Source organism: Delphinapterus leucas, chromosome 2 (assembly GCF_059928025.1).
Source record: "Delphinapterus leucas isolate spDelLeu-1000000601 "Yukka" chromosome 2, BTC_Dleu_Yukka2, whole genome shotgun sequence".
Taxonomy (NCBI): domain Eukaryota; kingdom Metazoa; phylum Chordata; class Mammalia; order Artiodactyla; family Monodontidae; genus Delphinapterus; species Delphinapterus leucas.
The window spans coordinates 106,731,991-106,755,540 of record NC_143130.1 but is presented as its reverse complement, the minus strand read 5'-3'; the positions used below and the strand labels follow the sequence as shown (position 1 = coordinate 106,755,540).

The following is a 23,550-nucleotide window of genomic DNA, read 5'->3' as shown; positions in this document are numbered from 1 at the left end:
AGCAGTGAAGACCCAATGCATCCAAAAATTAAATAAATGAATAAGTAAATAAATTTAAAAAAATGAACCGTAAGAGAAATTATAAAACCAGCCAGAATTTTAAACTGTCATTTTGCTTATCAGGAGTAACAACATCCCGAGCATCAAGGTGGAAGCAGAGATCACGGTTGCTCCAGGCCTGGGGACTGAGGTTAGCTGCACTTTCTCCTGATGTGGACTGGCTGCCCCATCCTGGAAGAGCCACACAACATACATGAGGGCTGAGGCTGCTGGTTTGTACCAGTAGTTGCACATCCTCCTTTTTTGATTGGGGGACTTGTGCTTTTCAGTAGTGTTTTCTCTTTCGGATGTGAAACTCCCAGATAAACCTACTGGGACCTTAGTGGTACCTACAAGTACCGTGATTCCATATGGGATTCTTTCTTATCTTAGAGATGCCAAGACACACAAGTGCTTCTCCAATGGAGGAAGAACCAAAACAAAAATAAAACACAGTGGCACCCTACCTTAGACTCGGGAGTGAACTTTGAGCATTTCTCATAATTCTTGTTGAATTAGTGACAGAGATGGAAGCTCTGGTTTGTGAGACACATCCCGCCCTTTTTGTGTCTAGTTAAACCAATAGGAATAAATAATGATGAAAATGATGATAGGTAATATTTCTTGAGGTGTATTAAGTGCTGGGCATTGAAACAGAGGCTTTGCATACATTAATCCACATGACAATAAAAAGTAGGTGTTAATACTATTACCATTCCCATTTCACAGATGACGGAACTGATGATCAGAGAGGCTAAGTAAATTGTCCAAGGTCACACACTGCTCCAAAGTGGTGAAGCCAGGATTCAATACCAGGTCTGTCTCTCCAATGCCTGAGTCCACAGCTTATTCAATAGATATTCACTAGGCTTCAGACACTACCAAGTCTGTCAAATAATAGGAGTTCAGTATTTGTTCAATAAATGAATGAGTGAATCAATGAGTGAATGAAGTATTTGATTTCAGAGCCTGGGAGTTTAACTAGAACATACACCCTTCTAAGGGTTACTTCTTTGTGTCTTTGCTACTAGCCTTGGAAGAGAAGACAACCAAGCTCTCAGCAAAAAACTGCAGGTGGTTTTGCTAAATTATTTTTGATGATGATGCAGCCTCTTCTATGATGGGAAAACTGAAATGTTATCTGGAGAGATAAAATTGGTATCCTGCTGTTGGTTCACAAACTGGCCCCCAGACATGGAGGGCAAGGAGAGGCCGAAGAAAGAGGTAGACCACTCCAGATTGGTAGGTGGCAGTTTTAATAAGCAAAGGAACTTCCTTACGAGGCTTGTCCTGGGTAGCCAGAGGACAAGTAGATCTCTGCACCTGCCCACTAGAATCCTATAAATTTATATAGAGGCCTTACCTGGGTTTATGGTCTCAATACCATATAGCTCTCTCAAGGCTGCATCCTTGAGAATGGCTCCTTGTGTGGGAATAGTGGGGGGAATGTACATTCTAAGGTTAGGGAGGGGGTAAGGAACCTCCGACTGCCCAGGTTCAGGTCCAGTTTGCTGGTCACATCCTCTCGATGACCTCCTCCAGCACCTGCGTAAACAACACCTATGGGAAACGCAATGAATGCTTCTTCTGAAGTTGTAAAATAGCTCAAAGTAAAACTCAGCCTCCTATTTGGTTTGGCTAATAACTTCTTTATACATTTATTTTCCTCTGCAGATAGATCTCTCCTAGTACCTGGGACTCTGCCACTGCTAGGGTCATGGTTAAAGGGTTTATATTCAGTCTTCAGGTGCCAAGAAAAAAGTACATCTTACCAGCTCAGAGGTTGGTGGAGAGGTGATGTGTCACACGAAATGGCACAGTTAGTTTGCCCTCACTCTCTATTCCACAAGGTTGAACTATTATCAAATTAACGCAAAGTCTCTTCCATGCTCCTGTCTGAACATCTATATCTGGACAATTTGTTTGAGTCATAACAGTTCAAGCTAAAGACCAGGGCTAGCTTCATGGGTGTGAATCCTGTGCAGTCTCATAAGACCTCACACTCAGTTTAATGCTCTGCTGTTGCCATTTTGAAATTCTCAGTAAGCTTTGCCCAAGAGGTCCTACATTTTCATTTTGCACTTGGCCCTGCAAATTATGTAGATGGTCCTGCTAAAGACCTATATCTCCTAGAAAGCTAGGGACTGAGCATTCTTCTCTATTTGTTGATCACTCAACCCTGTTCAGAGTAATGAGACAGCAGATATCCTTATCACACAGCCATTCACTGAGGCGTGTTGGATTTTCAGTTTCCCTCTGCTCTAAGTTTCACATTACCCTCATCACCACAGGACCCTTTTCTCAAGTCCTTGACATGCCCAACTTTGAGTAGGGGGTCTTACACACAGAAGAGAGCTCCAGTATTTGTCCTTGGGGAGATGCCTTTACAACAAACCTTCATGTATCTGAAATCAGGACTCCTTTCTATCATTTCCCTCAAACTCACAGAACACTAGAGTCAGAGGTTTCCCAGCAGTCATCCAATGTGTCTCCATCTCTTCGTTGGCAAGAGTAGAGACATTAACTGCTCCTGAATGGGCTTTTTTTTTTTTTTTTGTGGAAGAAGGCTCTGAGCCCAGAGGAACATCAGACACCATTGGTTCTGACTTTACAAAATTAAAATTTTTAATTTGTAATCACCAAACTGTACATTATATCCCCAGAACTTGTTAATCTTCTGACTGGAAGCTTGTACCTTTTTTTTTTTTAACATCTTTATTGGAGTATAATTGTTTTACAATGGTGTGTTAGTTTCTGCTTTATAACATAGTGAATCAGCTATACATTTACATACATCCCCATATCTCCTCCCTCTTGCGTCTCCCTCCCACCCTCCCTATCCCACCCCTCTAGGTGGTCACAAAGCACCGAGCTGATCTCCCTGTGCTATGCGGCTGCTTCCCACTAGCTAGCTATTTTACGTTTGGTAGTGTATATATGTCCATGCCACTCTCTCACTTCGTCCCGTCTTACCCTTCCCCCTCCCTATGTCCTCAAGTCCATTCTCTAAACATTTAGAGAAGAGCTTGTACTTTTTTGACAACTTTTTTGTTCTGATGTTAACAGTCTTCCTTGCTTTCATCTTGACCACCTGTAGTCTCTTCTCAACACGGCAGCCAGAGTGAGACTTTTAAATGGGAGTCAGATCATATCATTCTCTTTCTAAAACCCTCCCGTGGTTCTTCGTTTCACCGAGTCCTTGAACACATTGGGCGTTTCCTAACTTAGCACTGGACGTTTTCCTCTGCTTGAAAAGCTCTTGCCCCAGATATCCTCAAGGTTCAATCCCTCATCTTCAAGTGTTTGCTCAGATGTTATCCTTTCAGTGAGCCTACTCTGACCACCTGACCTAAGCTTGCAAGGAGAACTACTTTCCTGTGATGCCCCCCGCCCTCCCAGCACTACTTATTCCGTTTACCCTGCTTGATTCTCGTCTCCATAGATTCATCATCTAATATACTATACAATTTACTTATTATGTGTGAGGCTTATAAAAATGAATCTCCATAAATCTGATATCTGAGCATTTTGTTAACAGGAATATCGCAAGTGCCTAGAAGAGAGCCTGGCACAGAAAAGACACTCAGTAAACACTTGTTGAATGCATTATTTAGTCTGAGAACAAACATACTTTCTGCATTATGAAGGGACTGGACATATTGCCCCCATGGCCACACAATTCATTCTACATTTACACCAACCTATGTGCCAGGCACTGTGCCTCTGGATTTCACCGACTGACAGGCAGGGACAACAGATTCCCTGCAGGCTGGCCTTCCGGAGAGGGAGTGGGCCTCATATAGAGCTCCAGCCTGGTGATTATGTCCATCAATATTGGAAGAATGCTGAGGTGACAGATCAGGACTGGAGGCCACAGTTTCTACTTTCTGTTGTTATAATCACATAGTTTGGAGCCCAGCCTCTGTGCTGTGGTAAGGCCTGGTTCTTCCCAATAATGCATAAAATTTCCATGTCTCAAGACTGGGATCTCTTTCTTAGGGTTAGGGTCTGACACTAACTCTGCCAGATTGCTGTGTGGTGCCCCAGAATGTGGGGATGTGTGCTGCCCCTGGGGAAATTACACACCTCCTCCTCATGTCTTGGTGAGTTCTCTCCAATAAACACTGTTCCAGAAGTTCTGGTATTTGTGCTGTTTACCTGACATACATTCCATCTTATTTTAAATGTCATAAAACTTTGGAAAGTGGTTATTATTTTTCCACATTTTTTGATGAGAAAAATGAGGCTTAGGTATATAATACAACTTGCCTGGGGACCTTGAGCTCATAATAGAAGTTTGAATACCAAGGAATTCCTTTTGACACCAAGACTGGCGTTCATGCTATTGTATTATTAGAATTTCCAGTTCTATATGCAGTGGGATAATAGTTTCAAATATCATCCTACATATTTTCCTTCTTTAAAATTAATTTCCCTCCCTATAACCCTCTTGCTATAAATTCTGGGGATGAATCTGATTGAGCCAGGAAAGGGAGAATGCAAAAGATTCCGATGAGACCAAAGATTCCGATTTTTGACTTTGTGTATTGAAATAGACCTAAAAATTCTTAAGAGGAGGAGATATGCTAAAAATGAAAGCATTTTTGAGTTTCAAGAGCCAGGCACCTGATCATTTTTCCTGTTGAAAATCTGCACATCAAATTTCCTGTTGAAAATTTGCACATTTTTCCTGTTGAAAATTTGCACATTTTTCCTGTTGAAAATTTCAGGGCACTTTTTATCATGAATCCGGGTCTAAAACCCTGAGCGAGTAATGCTGATGATAAAAAACACATGATAGATTGGCTATCCAGTGCAAAGGGAGATTTTGTGTGTTTTCTATCTGGAACTCTGAATGGATCCAGCTTTGCAAAATGATATTCTCCAACACATTTCAGCCACAGTCAAGTAGAAATAGCACTATGGTCTATTTAAATACTGTTTTGCCAAAATATCTGAAAATATTTTGCTGTTTGAAGGAGTTAATGGAAGGTAGCTGGGAATCAAGAATGGTTGGGCCAGCCAAGGGGATCTCATTAAGGAAGGTACATGGTGCATGGACCAAGTGAAGGATATGGTTGAAACTTAGAGGATCAACAATTCCAACAAGAAAGGAATTGGGATTCAAGACAGCTGGCAGAGCTAGAGCTTGCATGCTGAGTCTTAGAGAAATTCCTAGAAGCTGCCACATGACTTTTATAGTTACATTTCATTGACCACAACTTAGTTCATGGCTATACCTAACTGCAGGAAAGTCTGGACAACACAGATTTTATTTTGAGGCAGAGTAAAGGAGGGAAAGAGAGCAAAATAGATACTGAGGAAAAAAGTACAGGCTGCATCACAGAGGAGGAAGAAGAAACAAAGTGTTTCAGGACATTATGTTAAAAAGACAGACTTTATGGAGAGCTATAAGTTGTAAATCATACTCACCAAAAGCACTGAAGCTAAATAAATGAAACAAGAGCAATGCAAGAAGAACTTTAAGATAAGTGGAAGATTTCAACTGTCTTCTTTCAGAATGTGACAGATTTAAAAGAAAACAAAACAAAGACATAGCAGAATTTAATAATACAATAAAAAAAGTTGAGTACATAGATACACACCCATATAAAAATTCATAGCTTTCAAATAAAATTAGTTATGATTATGTACGTGGTCCCAAAGTAAACCTTAAACTTTTTTGAAAAGTAGAGCTTTTATAGGCATGTTCTCTGACCATAATCCAATTAATGTAAAAATATAAAAATGAAAAATGTAAACTCTTTTGAGATGAAGAAATGGATTTCCAGATAAACCTCGGAGCAGAGACAAAATTAAAAGAAAAAGTAATCAGGAATGCCAAAAGCAAAGAAAAAGAATAGGTCACACCAAAACCTACAGGACAGAGTGGAAGGTATATTCACAGGATAATTATTAGTCTTAAATGCCTTTTTGGGACATAAATAGTACAACTGAGAAAAGTTGCTCATTTCCTAATCCTTACAATAAGTGGAATTGGTAACTGGTGCATCTGATTAGCATGAAGCTCTGAACACTTTCTCGAACTTGTTAGTAGAAGCTCTGGTCACGGGCAGTAACTGCTGAACACTGGGATTAACATCACTGGAAACCTTCATGGAGGTCTCACCAGGGGGAACATACTTGGTTTATATGTTGGATATTGTCACCTCCAATATTTTCTTATTACACTGTCACATCCTTAAAACCAACTGGTTCAGTTTTGAACACCTGGATTATACCTTTTAGGACAACGTGTAATGATACATTCTCAGTGAAAGTGATTCTAGGAAAATAAAATGAAAATCTATGTATTCATAAATTGGGAAGGGGTCAGTAAGGGAGGTAAGAGGACCTTAGTTTTTTATGTTTTAAACTTCAAATTAATGGATTTCTTTGGAGTCTGAGTCTTATTCATCTGTTTTGGAGTTTGCTTACTTTCTTGACCTTAAGAATATACAAAAGTTAATCTTCAGAATCTGAGTCCTTTATACTAAGGAAGAGATTTGGGGATTCAAGTGAATGTTTGTTCCTTCAGTAAATTCTATTGGATTGAACAATGATTTTTTTTTTTTCCTGTCATGAATGGTTTCTTTGTGAAACTGTTTTCAACATTGAAATCAGTATGTGGCAACATGGTGTTAAATGCTACAGAAAGATCATAGGAAATCTGATATATGTCTGATACAGAGGTCAAGCTCATAAATGCAAAATAAATATTTCCTGACAAGCAGTTATTAACAAGAAACTTGCTTTAGTAACAGTTCAGGGAAGTCAAAATTCAAGATACATTATGAATATTTATAAATACAGGTCAAAGTTCTTTCAGCTTAATCTGTAAGAGTAGAGCCACTGCTTGAGTTAAAGGAAGATGGAACTAAGTCGGTTTTTCATGTCAAATTTTATTTTGTCCAAAAATGGAAGTTATTACAGTCAGTGCTGTAGGTTCCGAGCTTTTGGTCTGTATACTGTTGTTGCTGACCTTTCTTAACCTGCCAGCAAATCGCTGTAGAAGCTGATAATACTGTGAAGATTCTGGGGCAATTTGGAGAGAGAGTTTTTTTTTTTTTAAATGTGCTGTTGCTTAGAAGGGTCTGAATGTTGAAATGCTAAGCTCAGCTTTTACAGTGCATTGTAATTTCTGGAATATATTCACTTAAAGGCCTTCCCGAATCAAGATGATAATTTGTCTAGAAGTTTAGGAGGAAAACCTGATAGATCAGCTGTCTGAGGGTACTGATTAGGGCTTGTACATCTCACTGGTAGGAGAGGAAAACTGTTTTCAATTATTTTCATATAGAGCTCAATTTGGGTATTTCTTTAAAATTTATTTTATTGAAGTATGGTTGATTTACAACATTGTGTTAATTTCTGCTGTACAGCAAAGTGATTCAGTTATACATATATATAGTATATTTATTCTTTTTCATATTCTTTTCCATTGTGGTTTATCACAGGATATTGAATATAGTTCCCTGTACTATATAGTAGGTCCCTGTTGTTTATCCATGGGTATTTCTTATAAGATGATTTTCCTGACAGTGAAATTTGTTCTTATCTAGCCTGAAAAGGACAAAGTTGAATTCACAGCTTAGCAAAATAAAAACAAACAAAAATGGGGCTTCCCTGGTGGCGCAGTGGTTGAGAGTCCACCTGCTGATGCAGGTGACACGGGTTCGTGCCCCGGTCTGGGAAGATCCTGCATGCCGCGGAGCGGCTGGGCCCGTGAGCCATGGACGCTGAGCCTGTGCTCCGCAACGGGAGAGGCCCGCATACCGCAAAAAAAAAAAAAAAGGAGGGGGAAAAAAAAATGGAGGGAAAGGAAGAGAGAACTGGTGGGGAATATAGAAAAAATATTATATTCTTCTGACTGGCAGGGAGTCTTGTGGTAAATCTAGGGAATATCCAAAGATTACAATTTTCTGAGAGTCTTCTTTAGGAGGCGTGCCTACGTAGTGGGGAGCTTGAGACTGTGTGAAAAGGGCCTCGAAAGGCTGCTGGGTTACAATCGCTAGTGACTGAGTGGCAAAGAGGCAGCCAAATTTAAATAGATTTTTTTAGTACAGTTTTGTTGACTGGTAGCTTCAGTGAGCATCTTCTTTTCCCAAAATCATTCCTGGAGAAAGCTGCTCAATTATTGACCCCCATCATATAAAAGTGGAAACAGTGGAGGAGAGAAAACAATAAATTCCACGTTCAAAGGCAGCCACTGCTGGTGTTTACATAGACATCCTTCCTCCTCAGCTTCAGCTGGTCTGAAGTGAGACATCCCATGTTTAGGGCTCTTAGATGCCTTCTATTTTCCTTTCTCCCAAAAAATTTAAATGGGGAAAGTTCATTAAAAGTTTGATTTGCTATAATAAGAGAAGCCTCATTATGGTCCTCTTATTCAATTCCTTCCTTTAAAAAATTACCAAATTAGCTATAAGGGTTCTCTCCTGACTTTAATTTACAGAAGTCTATTTAAAATGCTGCTTGAGTAATTTTGGCAGATAACAGTGCTCTTTCTGTTTCCTGTTGTGTGTTCACTCTTGCTCTGATAGCCACTATGAAATGTGTGAAATAATAATTTGTGCATCAATCTTTGACTTTCTTTACTCTCAATATCTATAAGATTCTTAAGCTGTATTTCTGTGACTCCCAGCACAGTTGAAGCCACTGTGTCATATATGAGGCTTCCACACTTATGAATTTGGGATGATAAGGGAATTGTTAGTCAAAAGGTCCTTTTCTTTTAGCATATTTTCTCCTATTTACCCAGCCAAAAGCTGGGTCTACTACTCTGTGTCTATCAACCAAGTGTGGCCTCTCATTCACATACAAAAAATCATGTTCTTTCGCTGTGAAGTTCAAATGAGAAAATATAAGGAAAGGACAGAAAGGTGATAATACTAGAAATTGGGTCATTTGTAGCGACGTGGATGGACCTAGAGACTGTCACACAGAGTGAAGTAAGTCAGAAAGAGAAAAACAAATATCGTATATTAATGCATATATGTGGAATCTAGAAAAATGGTACAGATGAACTGGTTTGCAGGGCAGAAATAGAGACACAGATGTAGAGAACAAACATATGGACACCAAGCGGGGAAAGCGGGGGTGGGTGGTGGGATGAATTGGGCGATTGGGATTGACATATATACACGAGTATGTATAAAATAAATAACAAATAAGAACCTGTTGTATAAAAAAATAAATAAATAAAATTTTAAGAAATATATACTGATGCCTTTGGACCAAGTAGCCCTGCTGTTTTGGAACTCCATCTTAAAATGTTTATCCAAGGGCTGTAGTTACAAATTAAATGTACAATATAAATAAATGTATATTTTTAAAATTTGCTCCTTAAACATTGCTGAGTGATAAGAAAATGGATTGCAGTTTACAGATACCAACAGTACTGCGTATGCTATGGCCAGGAAATAAAACCCCTGACCTTTCGTGACCTGTGAGGATGTCCAGAAACATGTCACGGGATCTATAATTCTGCATCATGGAGGGATCTGATTTGAACTTGGATTTCAATTAGTAACTAACCCAGCCCACTAATCAGCATTACCACTCAGAGAAAAGAGGAACAGAACAAGCCACCAGACTCAGGACACAGGCTCTGCTGGCAGAGGAAGGAGCAGAGCTGTGGAACGGTGCCACTGATCCTGTGTCGTAAAAAACATGGACATGGACTTTTTGCAGAGTAATTAGAGGGAAGAAAAGCCTTTAAAACAATAAAGAATTGATATTATGACTTTCAGAAAGTGTATAAGCAAACACCAGAAACATTCTGGAGTTTCATAAGGGTCCTTGAACGAGGGACTGACTCCCATTGCAAACTGTTCTGGGACAAGAACATTACAGGACAAGTAGAGGTGTAGCAGGACCTAGGCTGTATCAGAGGAGATACTACTTTCTTTGCCATTAAACTAAGTCTTTTCACTAATGACTTAGCCAGGAGATTAGAACTTAATATGCAATTTTCTTTTGTTTTATTAAATTGTTCCACGAAAGCATACAGCAGAGTGTCTATGAGTGATAATGTTTGCATTAGTTCTACTATTCAGTAAGAAAACCCAAGAAAACTACTGTATATTCACTGAGCAAGCATCCTTTAGAAAAGGAAGTATTGGGACTTTCCTGGTGGTGCGGTTAAGAATCCGCCTGCCAATGCAGGGGACATGGGTTTGAGCCCTGGTCCGGGAAGATCCCACATGCCGTGGAGCAACTAAGCCTGTGCGCCACAACTACTGAGCTTGCGCTCTAGAGCCCGTGAGCCACAACTGCTGAGCCTACGTGCCACGACTACTGAAGCCCCTGTGCCTAGAACCCGTGCTCCGCGACAAGAGAAGCCACTGAAATGAGAAGCCCACGCACTGCAACGAAGAGTAGCCCCGCTCGACGCAGCTAGAGAAAGCCCGTGCACAGCAACCAAGACCCAACACAGCCAAAAAATAAATAAACAAATAAATAATTTTTTTTTTAAAAAAGAAAAGGAATCATTATGGGTGGCCTCTCTTAGAAAACTGGCTTAGGTCACCTTGGAGAGTCTCGTTTGGGGAATAAATCACCCTTGGGTCACTGAAGGCAGTCTTGGTTATAGACAGGCTGCAGGATCCTCAGAGGTTGCTAAGAATATCTTTCCTTAAGAGGGTCCATGCATAACCCTACTGTCACTCCAGAGAAAGTGAGCGTAATCAGGCCCTTGGGTCTGAGACACAAAACAAAAGATATTATCACTTAGGTATGGATCCCAGAAGCTGGAAAAAGGGATGTTGTGTGGGCCCACAATAGGAATGCCAGAACCACTCTGAACCCAGCATCCTTTGGTTTTCTGGAGCTCGGGTGATGGCCATGTGTCTACCAAAAAGAGGACACAGAGTTCTGCAAACCTTGGGAACCCAGGCATGAGGCACCCGTAACCAAGCCTGACAGTGGACTGGGGTCGCTATATAGGGCCTGGATCAGCAGTGGTCTAGCACTCCTACTCAGACCATGGGGAAGACTGGGCATCAGCAAGAAGCAAGGCAGGAGTCAACTGGGAGGTCCTCTGATGGTGTGTGGGAGATGGACTAACCCTTTCCAAACTGCCTGAGTCTCCCGGATTCTTCAGCAGGTCAGGAGTGGGCAGGGGGAAGGCCTCAAGAAAGAGAGAATGAACTTCCTGCTTATCTGGCAGGTAAGTTGCTCTAACAATTAGTTGGAAAAATAAAAGAGACATGAGAGTATTTGTATGTATCCTGGGTTTGTAGACCAGGTATATGCATGGTGTTTTCATTTACTACTGTGGGTTCAGGTTTTTTCAATTAGCCTTTTAATTTTCTTTTAAGGTCCTACAATAAGAATCCACACATTGTGATGACTAGATCTCTAGATCACATGGGTATTACCTGACTACTGCAGTCAATATTTTAGCAGGAAAAACTAGGTAAGGAGCCTCGCGTAGAATATTATTTTATAAAGCATTTATTCTCTTTTCCCCTCTGTGGGTAAGCGCTATCTGTTACGTTCTCATATAAATAATGGTTCCATATTTCACAGGAATTATTTGTGACAGTTGCATTAAATGTAAAATTGTTCTGTAATGGAAGACTCATGGATTTTGACTATCAGGCAGTAAAAGATGAGACTTCATATTCTCGAAAAGCCATGTTTAGGTTGTTTTCTCCCCCCCGGAATCCATTTCTCTTTAAAGAAAATTTCCACAATAAAGAAAATCAAAGTTAAAACACCATTTTTTTTTCATTCACCTCAGAATTTTTCTTGAAGGAAGAGAGGCAAGACAGTCAACGAAGCCTCAGAACTGCAATCCCTGCAGCAGGGGATGGGCTGGAGCCACAGCTGCAGGTTTGGGTACAGACTGAAAGTGTTGGAGGAACCCTGTGCATCCACGGCACAGAAGTAGGTGGCAGAGAGGCCAGGCTGGGAGGCTGTGATGTGCAGGGTGCTGCGACGGGCTTTGGTATCAAGGGAGGCTGTTAATTGTCCCTTCTGCTTCACTACCCCATTTGACAACAATAAGAACAGAGATTCCAGGCTCTTCCCCAGATCCTGTCGGTACCAGTGCAGTCTGTCGGAAGCAGTGATTGAATGATTGCAGTAGATGGTACTGGCTTCTCCCTCCTGGATGCTCAGGGATGGAGGGCTTTGTTCCACTTTCACCTCTGCATTTAACCCTGTCCAGAGAGAACATTTCAGAAGGAGGAGCTCACCAGTTATTCCTATACTCCAGTTCCTCCCCAGGGAACCTCAGATGAGTCACACTGAACCTTGTCCCCACCCCTGAACACCTTATGACAATTCCTTGACCCCCATGGTTCTCCTTCCAATAAACCCTCAACTCACAGCTTAGTTGAAGCCACAGAATCGCTGCTAGTTGCTTCTTCATTTTTTTTTTTCTTTTTCTGGTCCAGTTCACTGAAGACTCAGATTAAGGTGTTTTGAAAACTGGCCAGGGGTCCCCAAATATGGTAACTTTTTCTTTCTCTACAGAAACACCATTTCAACAGATGTTCCAACCAATTAGAACCATCTCATGCAATTCACTCAGTTCCTCCCTTTTGTTTAAAAAAAGTTTTGGACAGAAGAGTTTGTTTTGTTTTGTTTTGTTTTGAATGGAAATAGTGCCGCCTTCAGGATATTTAGAGAAATTACTGAGAAAGTAACCCGTAGAATTGTGTAAACAAGTAGAATTTGCTTTTTGTAAGCCAGCAAGCAAATGTTCCTAAAAATTTCTTAGCAAATTAATCCTTAAAAATCTCATTTACTTAGGACATTTGTCAAATGACAGAAATGTAATTCAAGTAAGCTTAGGCAAGAAGAGAATTAGGCAGATTATGTATTGGCTCCTATAACATAGACAAGTACAGAATGTATATATGTATGTATATGGGCTTCAGGTATCCAGGGTGCCATGGAACTGAATCCTTCAAGGATTCTCCTTTCATTCCACCTCTCTCTGAACATCAGATTTATTCACTTAGACCACAAGTCAGGAGACATGAATGCAAACATTTTCCAGCTGGAGTTCATCTCATGGCATAGCCACCAAAGAAGACTGAGAATCCCTCTTTTTCATTCCAAATTTAAAAATTCTGGGATTTGCTCACCTTAGTCTGAGTTGGGTTTTCCTCCAGGGGGGTCATTTTGTGACTGCAGCAGGGTATAGGTGATACAATTGTCTCAACCGGGTCAGGCGTCCATCTCTGGGTCATTCAGGAGTATCTAACGTGGCAGCTATGTAAGAAAGATGGCAGCCTCCATTCAGACCACATGGTTAGAGTTTATTTATTTATTTATGAGGAGGGAGTTGTTCTGAGTGGGCAAAATTGTGGTGATGCCCACCACAATCAGTTTATCTCAACTGTGTGGATTATTGGTAGGGGGAGATTGGGAGGATGGGAAGGTTTAGGACTCCCTTAAACATGAGTAGCTGCTTCGGATGAACCGGGTTAGTTTATGAATCATCTTGCCTTCCTACACATAGTGTACATTTTTCTATACCATGTTAACTCTTGAAGAACAGCATCACAGCTTCTTTAGGTTCTCAAATATCTCTTCCAGGGGCTTCCCTGGTGGCGCAGTGGTTGGGAGTCCACCTGCCGATGCGGGGGTCCGATGCAGGGGACACGGGTTCGTGCCCCGGTCTGGGAGGATCCCACATGCCTGAGCCCGTGAGCCATGGCCGCTGGGCCTGTGCGTCCAGAACCTGTGCTCTGCAACGGGAGAGGCCACAACAGCGAGAGGCCGCGTACTGCAAAAAAAGAAAGAAAGGAAAAAATATCTCTTCCACAAAGTTGTGAAAAAGAGAACAAAATGTGATAATAATAACTAATATGTATAGAGCTGCACTGTACACCAGACATTATGCTAAGTGAATGAATGATCTCATTTAATCCTCAGGACATCTATATTTTACAGAAGATGAAACTGGGGCTTACAGGCATTAAATAATATGCTAAAGATCATGCAGCTGATATGCAATGGAGTGGAATTCAACATGACTGTCTAATTGCTGAGCTAATGCCATGTCCTGTGCTTTTGTGTGTGTGTGTAATAGGCTGCGATTAGAATTAGGGACAGTAATTTTTCACCCATTACGCTCACTGCAGTCAATGTGGACAGCTTTTTACATGTAAATTCTCTCTCTTTAAAAACCCTAAACTCAATCCTCGTCTCATGCAAGATCCCACTGAAACTCCCTTTCCTGCATGAACTCTCCAAGACTGATAGAACCATTCAATACTGATTTTTCTTGAATTTTTCTCTTGAAGAGAGCACTTGGGGAGAAAATAAAAGACACTTGAAGAAATAAAAGACATTATAGTCAAGAGTACATACCAAGCACCCACTAAGTATAAAGTAATAGTATAAATGATGGGATGGGACTATTACAAAATTTCACAAGATCTAGTTTTGGTCTTAATGGAACTGTAAGTTAGGAAGATTAAAATAATATACATAGAGCAAAAGTTAATGGTGAAAGGGGTGAATTTTGGGAGTTGGGTTATAGGCTGTAACTAATTCAGAAGAGAGAAAGAGAGATTATAGAAGGTGGCAGGAACTTAGTGCAGACTCTTTGGAGGAGTTGAGACCTGAGGAATACATAGTGTTAGATATAGAGAGAAAAAAAACATAGGGAGGTAGAAGTGAGGATGATGTGTTTGTGAGAAAGTGTTACAGTGGTCTAACACAGAAAACATGGGAAGTAGCCTCTGGGAGTGAGGGTTGATGGGTAAAAGGAGAAGCAGATTATGGAGGTCACTGGAAACTAGTCAAAGGGGCTTATATTTGTGAAAAAACAGGAACTGTTATGGGGTTTTCAATACTGGAGTGATATGGTGAAAAAATATTTTAGAAAGAAGGGGTAGCTATTCTTTTTGGATGGTTGGGAGTTGGCGGGGTAGGGGGGAAGGGCAAGAAAGAGACTTCAGTAATGGAGAGCAAAGAGAACATTCCTTTCAACTTGGTAAGAGGAACTGAGAGGCATGGAACGACTTCAATAAGGCTGTAGTCGTGGGGATTCTAAATAAAGGATGAATCTAAGAGCATTTAAAAGAAAAAACTGACAAGAATTGGTGCCCAACTATAAACTCAAAAGTTTCAAGCCTGAATAAAGGAAGGATGTGATATTTACAGAAACTGGGAAGTTTGAAGAGGGATCTGAATGGGGAAAGTGTTTTGAAATTGAGATAATAGTGATATATCAATAAGTGAAAATGGACAAGTGACAGCTGGAGGTAAAGTACAGAATTTTAGATAAATGGAAAGTGCTGACACAGAGCAGAAACTCAATAAATGACAGATGTTAGTATGCATTATCACATGTACCACATAGAATTTTTATCAGTGTGCACATATGTTTATTTTTCTAGACTGTGAGCTCCCTGAAAACAGGGACTTATTCTCTTAGTCAGTTTTGATTTCCTAGTGTTTAGCATAGTGATTGGCACATGGTCGGTGATTTGTTTGTTAAAAGTAAACTAAAAATACGGGCTTCCCTGGTGGCGCAGTGGTTGAGAGTCCGCCTGCCGATGCAGGGGACACGGGTTCGTGTCCCGGTCCGGGAAGATCCCACATGCCGCGGAGTGGCTGGGCCTGTGAGCCATGGCCGCTGAGCCTGCGCGTCTAGAGCCTGTGCTTCGCAACGGGAGAGGCCACAACAGTGAGAGGCCCGCGTACCAAAAAAAAAAAAGTAAAGTAAAAGTAGGGTTTCTGTAACACAGACTGGGTGATTTACACAACAGAAATTTATTTCTCACAGTTCTGGAGGCCAAAAGTCCAAAATCAAGGTGTCAGCCCGGTTTGATTTCTACTCAAGCCTCTTCCCTTGGCTTTTGGATGGCTGCCTTCTCATTGTGTCCTCACTTGGTCTTTCCTCTGTGTTTGAGCATCCCTAGTGTCTGTGTCCTAATTGTCTCTTTTTATAAGGCCACCAGTCAGATTGGATTAAGGTCCACCCTAATGACCTCATTTGAACTTAATCACTGTGTTAAAGGCCCTATCTTCAAATGCAGTCACAGTCTGAGGTACTGGGGGTTAGGGTTTCCACATATAAATTTTGGAGTGACACAGTTCAGCCCACAATAGTAGGAATGAAAAATTTTTTTTTGAAAAAATGGAAACACAGGAGAGTTGAGACATGGTACTTGGTATATGTGGAGTATTTGTGTGCTGGTTACATGAGGAAAATAGAAGAGGCAGAATTCAGGATATTTTTTTCCTTACGATTTGATGCAGACTTTGGAATTATAAAATAATATAAATTTTAGCAGACTTTAGAAGTTCAAGTGAAAAGATTATATATTTCTAAAAATCATTCATTTCATCAAGATCTATTTACACAAAGTATTAACTGATGATTTAAAAAATTCCTTCCTTAGAAGTGGCTATATCACCTTTCTCATTTTTAATATGTATTTTCTCTCCTTTTTCTTAACATATTTTCTAGAGCTCTTGGCTTTATTTATAAATTCTAATTTTTGTTTTGCTTTTAAATTAATTCCTACTTTTATTAGAATTTCCCCTTCTATATTTTAGTTTATTTTGCTCATTATTATTATTTTTTCCTTGAATGGGAAATTTGGCTTCTTTGACTCTTTATTAATAAATGTATTTAAGGCTATACATTTCCTTATGAGTAGTGCTTTGAACAAATCCATAGGTTTTTATATGTAGTGCTGTCATTAGTGTTAATATTTAATGACCTGCAATTTTAACTTTTAGTTATTTGACCTGGAAATTATTTAGAATATTAAAAGTGGTTAATTTCCTTCCAACTCATTTATTAGCTATCTTTTAATTATTAATTTCTAGCTTTATTGTATTGTGTTTACAGAATGTGACTTTTATGAATCTTTCCTTCTTTGAGTCATAATACATGTTCATGTTTTGGTAAATGTTTCTCTGTCTCTCTCTCTGTCTCTCTCTCTGTCTCTCTCTCTCTCTCTCTCTCTCTCTCTCTCTCTATATATATATATATATATACGTTGCAAAGTTATATTTCATGTCCATCTTCCTCTTTCTCTCTCTGAGAAGTAGTTATTAAAGTATCTCATAATTAATATATTTCCAAATTATCCTTATATTTCCAACAAATTTTGCTTTATAATTTTCTGATGCATTATTTTTGAATAAAAGCAGGTTCATTCATTCATTCACTCATTCTTTTATGAATTCAACAAATAACTATTGAGAATCCATTGTGTTCCAGATCCCAGGTTGAGCTCTTAGGCTATGACAATGAGCAAGACAGAAATTTAGTCCCTGATATTGTGGAATGCACATTAGAGATAGTGACATTAACACTCATTCAATGACTGCCACTAAATGTGGAGGATGTTGTGACTGGAGAGCACAGGGAGCTGTAAGAGTTTAGGAGGCGGTTATACTTGAATCAAGGAGGCTAGGAAAGTCCTCCCTGAAGAAGTAATATTAAAGTCAAATCAGGCACATTTTAGGATCTGAAAGCAGACAGTATTGGTCAGGATTCTAGCAAAAAACTCATGTACACAAAAATTGCAAAATTTGAGGAGACCTTAATGTGGCACTAGTTACAAAAGTATGAGCAGGGTGTAACATGTAAGAGATAGTGCTATATTCTGGGACTAGCATCACTCCAGGCTTTAAATGGAAGGGTGAGAGTGATCATGGGAACCTGCAGATAAAGAAGCTGTTTGAAGAGGCTGTCTTAAAGCGCTGACCTTCTGATAGAGGGCCAATGTCAGTCAATGTCAATCCCACAGGGAGGAAGCTGGGGGAATATATACCCAGACCTTATGCTCCTCCTTCCCTCTGATTTCTGCAGGTGCTCCCCTTGGGCCAAAAAAATCAGAAAGGCAAGAGAGCCCATTGATGTGGTCCCTACAAGTCAGCCACCTGGGGCACAGAACAGAGCGTAGAAGGATGGAGCAAGGTCCTGGAAAGGCAAACAGGAGATAGTAAGCCCACAATCCGATATGGGTGAAGATGAGAGTTGGGAAATGAGCCCAGAGAAGTCAGAGCAAGGAAGGATTTATGAGCCTTGGTGTGATTTTGAATTTTGTCCAATGGGAAATGGGAAGTCATTGATTAATTTAAGCAAGAGTGTGAAATGACTGCAATTGCAATTTTAAATGATAGCTCTGGCTATAGTGAGGAAAATACCTTGGATGGATGATGGTTTCCTTCACTAGGATGGGGACACTGGAGAAGGACGACCTATAGATTGGTAAGATAATGATCTCAATCTGTGGCATATTGAGGTTGAAGCATAGAGTTGGATCTGCACTGAGAAAGATCTTGGCTAGAGATACAAATTTTTCAGTAGGGAACAGTTAAGTGGTGTTTGAAGTTTAGGAGTTGATGAGATGGTCTAGAACCTGTGTGTATTTAATATAGAAGAGGGATTAGGAACCCCAGAATTCAAGAAATTGGTAGAGAAAGTACAGCCTTCAAAGGAAGAAGAAAGTAGGGATGGCTAGAAAGGTAGGAGAAAACCCTGGAGAATTTTGAGTAGAAGCCATGCTTTTGAATTATTTAATGACAAGTATACTCCTGGCATGCCTTAAGTGAGTTAAGATGGGCTTTGTATCCAGGATATCAGGATAAGATTAGTGAGGTCATTTCAAGTAAGAGAAAACTTTATGCTGACATTTGATAGCTTTCTTTTATGTTCAGGAGTGACTCTGGCCTAGAAACCTGAAACCCTTCAAGGAAGATACGGATTAGAGTGAATTTCCTTCTCGCAAGTTCTCCATGTCTGCAGATTCTGTTTTTGTGAAACTGGTGTTCAAAGCCAGAATGTGCTGTGTGGTTGTGGAGAAAGGTATACAATCCATGGGATTTGACACTCTTATTGTAAATGAATCACCTACTTTTGTTTGTCTTCACGGCTAAATTCAGACTACTGGAAAATAACTGGGACTGTTTCAAGACATTTTGTCCATTAGATTGCCTCTTAAATTTCAGAATAACAACGTAATTAAAAATGACAGGTTACCTTTTGGTTCAACCTAGATGTGATCTCGGAGAGGCAGCAGTGAGTGGTGGCATGAAGCGAGATCTTAAGTCCCTGCCCAGGAATTGCACCACACTTCCTGGCTCTTGCCCCCAGTGAAAAATGCATTTCTCACGGAGGCAAAAACTGTAAAAACAGGTACAAAGTTTATTATTAGAGACATAGCACAGCAACAAGTGGGAGAGCACACAGAGAAAATTTGTTTAGTTCAGATAGAATCAAGGCAGAGATGCACACCCAGAGAGAAAGGGTGTGGGCATCCTCCCTAATGAAGAGGAGCACAGGAAAGAGGCCATTAAATTATTTATATCAGGCAGTTCTTCCCAGTCTTTGTTTACTTTTGGCCAATTATCTGGTTTCTTTTTCCACACCTGACCTCCCCTAGGACCCTCCACAAAATGCATGCACAACTGTTTTCCAAAATGGATTTCAGCCCAGAGGCCTATGGGACAGCCTTAGCATCACATATTATGCCCCCTCCTTTTTGACCCCAAGGAGCCTTTCTGCACATGTGCAATGTCACCCTTGCCCCAAGGATGGGAAATATGTGACCGCTTGATCCTTTACTCAAACAAGGTTTAGCCCCTCTCTGTTCCTGCCATGACTGTTATCTTAAGGTGTCCACAGGAGACAAAGCTTGGCTATTTACCCTGTTCCTGTTGTTACTTCCATTTCGGAGAGTTAAACAGGAGGCTGATTTTATTTATTTACTTATTATTAGTTATCTATTTTATACATATTATTGTATATATTCAATCCCAATCTCCCAATTCATCCCCCCACCCCCCGCTTTCCCCCCTTGGTGTCCATACATTTGTTCTCTACATCTGTGTCTCTATTTCTGCCTTGCAAACCAGTTCATCTGTACCGTTTTTCTAGATTCCACATATATGTGTTAATATACGATATTTGATTTTCTCTTTCTGACATACTTCACTCTGTATGATAATCTCTGTGTCCATCCACGTCCCTACAAATGACCCAATTTCATTCCTTTTTATGGCTTAGTAATATTCCATTGTATATATGTACCACATCTTCTTTATCCATTCGTCTGTCAATGGGCATTTAGGTTGCTTCCATGTCCTGGCTATTGTAAATAGGGCTGCAGTGAACATTGGGGTGCATGTGTCTTTTTGAATTATGGTTTTCTCAGGGTATACGCCCAGTAGTGGGATTGCTGGGTCATATGGTAATTCTATTTTTAGCTTTTTAAGAAACCTCCATACAGTTCTCCATAGTGGCTGTATCAATTTACATTCCCACCAACAGTGCAAGAGGGTTCCCATTTCTTCACATCCTCTCCAGCATTTGTTGTCTGTAGATTTTTTGATGATGGCCATTCTGACCAGTGTGAGGTGATACCTCATTGTAGTTTTGATTTGCATTTCTCTAATAATTAGTGATGTTGAGCAGCTTTTCATGGGCTTCTTGGCCATGTGTATGTCTTCTTTGGAGAAATGTCTATTTAGATCTTCTGCACTTTTTTTATTGGGTTGTTTTGTTTTTTTAATATTGAGCTGCATGAGTTGTTTATATATTTTGGAGATTAATCCTTTGTCCGTTAATTTTTTTGCAAATATTTTCTCCCATTCTGAGGATTGTCTTTTCATCTTGTTTATAGTTTCCTTTGCTGTGCAAAACTTTTAAGTTTCATTAGGTCCCATTTGTTTATTTTTGTTTTTATTTCCATTACTCTAGGAGGTGGGTCAAAAAAGATCTTGCTGTGATTTATGTCAAAGAGTGTTCTTTGTATGTTTTCCTCTAAGAGTTTGTAGTGTCCAGTCTTACATTTAGGTCTTTAATCCATTTTGAGTTTATTTTTGTGTGTGGTGTTAGGGAGTGTTCTAATTTCATTCTTTTACATGTCGCTGTCCAGTTTTCCCAGCACCACTTATTTAAGACAGTGTTTTCTCCATTGTATATCCTTGTTTCCTTTGTCATAGATTAAGTTGACCATAGGTGTGTGGGTTTATCTCTGGGCTTTCTATCCTGTTCCATTGATCTATATTTCTGTTTTTGTGAGGAGGCTGGTTTTAAATGTCTAACCTGGAGCCCATGTATCTCCTCTCTCAGGAGATGTGAACAGGAGACTAGTTGTAAGTGTCCGGCCTGAAGCCCACTTTTTCCTGCGCCGTGAAATGTAAACAGGAGGCCAGTTGTAAATGCCTAGTTTAGGGCCCATCTATCTCCTGTCTTAGATGTTTATGAAGCCAGGAGTGTATAGCTTAGGTATTGAGAGATAATTATCTGATTTTCAGAGCCAGAATGGCCTTATATGTGCAAAAAACAAAATTATAACACAAATTAGGAGTGAGTCTGTGTCCAAGTTTTATTAAAGTTCTTAGTGAGAGAACCATGAATAAAAAGACCTGATTCCACAAGTGCTTATAGGAAAAAGATATAAATGTACAGATAGCAAAATAAAATATTGGTAGAGTTGGTACAACAATTGGGGGTTAATTTTTCTTCTAGGCTATGAACTCGTAACACCTCTTTTATTTCTGTAGGTTAACCTCCAACACACAGGAGTGTAAACCATATGAGCCTTTTCTCATATAGATTTATGGATTGCTAGGTAAATATGCTGTGACAACAGTTACCTTCTTCAAGAGTGTCAGATAAGTGTCTACTAGAAAATGCTCTCGCATGATAGAGTAAAAGAGATCTAGCAATGGTTTTTTTTTTTTTCTAAAATTGGAACAGCTTTCTCTTTTACAGTGTTGCTAATGAATGACCACGGCATTTAAAACTGCCTTTTCCAAGGTAAAGATATACATACAAGTGACTTGTATGCAAATGACTTTGTATCATGCAAGAGCTCAGGCCCTATTGTTTTCTAACTCATCAGTAGTTATTCCTCCAAGCCAGAAATGTCAAACAGGTTTTAGAAAATTTACCAGGTTTACTGAAACTTAAGACTCTATCCTTCAACTTTCCTGCTTATTTTCCTCAAAGCTTGTTACGGAATGAAGACTGGCTGAGAATGAATCAGTAATATTTAGAGTAGTCTAATGTAGTGATCTTCAAACTAAGGAACAGATAGGTATTTTTTTTTTTTTTTTGTGGTACGCGGGCCTCTCACTGTTGTGGCCTCTCCCATTGCGGAGCACAGGCTCCGGACGCGCAGGCTCAGCGGCCATGGCTCACGGGCCCAGCAGCTCCACGGCATGTGGGATCTTCCCGGACCGGGGCACGAACCCGCGTCCCCTGCATCGGCAGGAGGACTCTCAACCACTGCGCCACCAGGGAAGCCCCAGATAGGTATTTTAAGGGAATCAATTTCTAGATACTTGACTTCTCCATGTACCCTTTCCTAAAAATGATCTGTCTGAGAACCTGACTGTGGTTCTCATTTCCTAGCTCTCATTTCACAACTGTCCTTACTTTACATGGAATCTTTGCAGCATTGCTCTGAGGTTTGAGAACATTAAGGAAAGGGCTATTTTTTTTTTTTAACCGATGTCAGGAAAGCATTTAATCAAAGCACTTAGATCTGACCTCAGTCATTTTATTAAGAAATGCACTTCCAAAAATCTTTTTTGCCTTTTATGTTAAAAACCTTTAAAAATTATAATGTATTTAAGTTGTTTTCATCAAACATGCATTACTAATAATTTTATTTACAAATCAATCCAGAAAAAAATAACAATTAGAGCAATATGATCAGGGGAAACAAAAAATTTCAATTTCACACATATTTTTGTTGCAGACATTTTTGGTGATCAGTAAAAGACGTTTAAAGAAAAAATATATTAAATTTTGCAGGAGAAGTTGAATGGAAATATTATTGTAAGGAAAAAAGTAGTGATATGAAACCTTCAATTGTTAATGAAGAGTTCATGAATTTTAATTGGATGTTGATAGATATCAAATAACTTTGTTATTAAGATTTCATTGCATATATACAAGCTATTATGAGTTTTATTTGAAAATGTCAATATTTATAATACAGCAGAATTTATAACCTTTATAACTACTTAAACATTTAAAATAATTGTAAAATATTTTAGTAGTCATCTTAAAAATGTGTGAAGGTTTTACAGTTTTCCAAAGTCTGACTGTCATCTATCTAATGTGCTGGTTGGCCTACAAACATGAACATGATTTGATGACAGTGCAGCAGAATTACTGGCAATGTCTGTTTATGGTTAATCCTCCAACCATTCTTTAAGTTATATATTCTATAGACTGGTGAAAAATATCAGTCACGGAAATTCATGTGACTTCTCCAGTGTTTCCCCTTAAATCTGAATCTGAATGAAGCAAGACAGGACAAAAGACTTTTAGATCTGACATCACTCACCTTTCTGAAACTGCAAATGTTCTATGCAAGAAATTATCAAACAGTGTAATTCTGAGTTTCTAGAGAAGGTTATCTGAATCAGCCTCCCCGTTAAGCAGAAAGTGTTTCCTCCTGCCAAGAGGTTTAAACTTCTGTTGCTGTAGTCAGTGGAAAGTGCCCATTTCTGGTGTCGCAGAGAGAATGAAGCTTCCAAAGAGAAGTGAGACAAAGAGCTGAG

At 39.7% G+C, this 23,550-nt stretch overlaps 1 protein-coding gene across 8 annotated transcripts in view; it reads left to right on the top strand.

Annotated features, from left to right (window-relative positions):
* LOC115803651 (sal-like protein 2) overlaps window positions 1-23,550 on the top strand; it is a 900,219-nt gene that overhangs the window by 94,655 nt on the left and 782,014 nt on the right. The window contains exon 3 of one of the 8 annotated variants that reach the window (XR_016391497.1): window positions 124-16,960. The exons of the other annotated variants lie outside the window; for them this stretch is intronic. The gene's annotated coding sequence lies outside the window, so the exon portion shown is untranslated. Of the gene's footprint in view, window positions 1-123; window positions 16,961-23,550 lie in introns of those variants that run through there. 8 annotated transcript variants of the gene reach the window in all.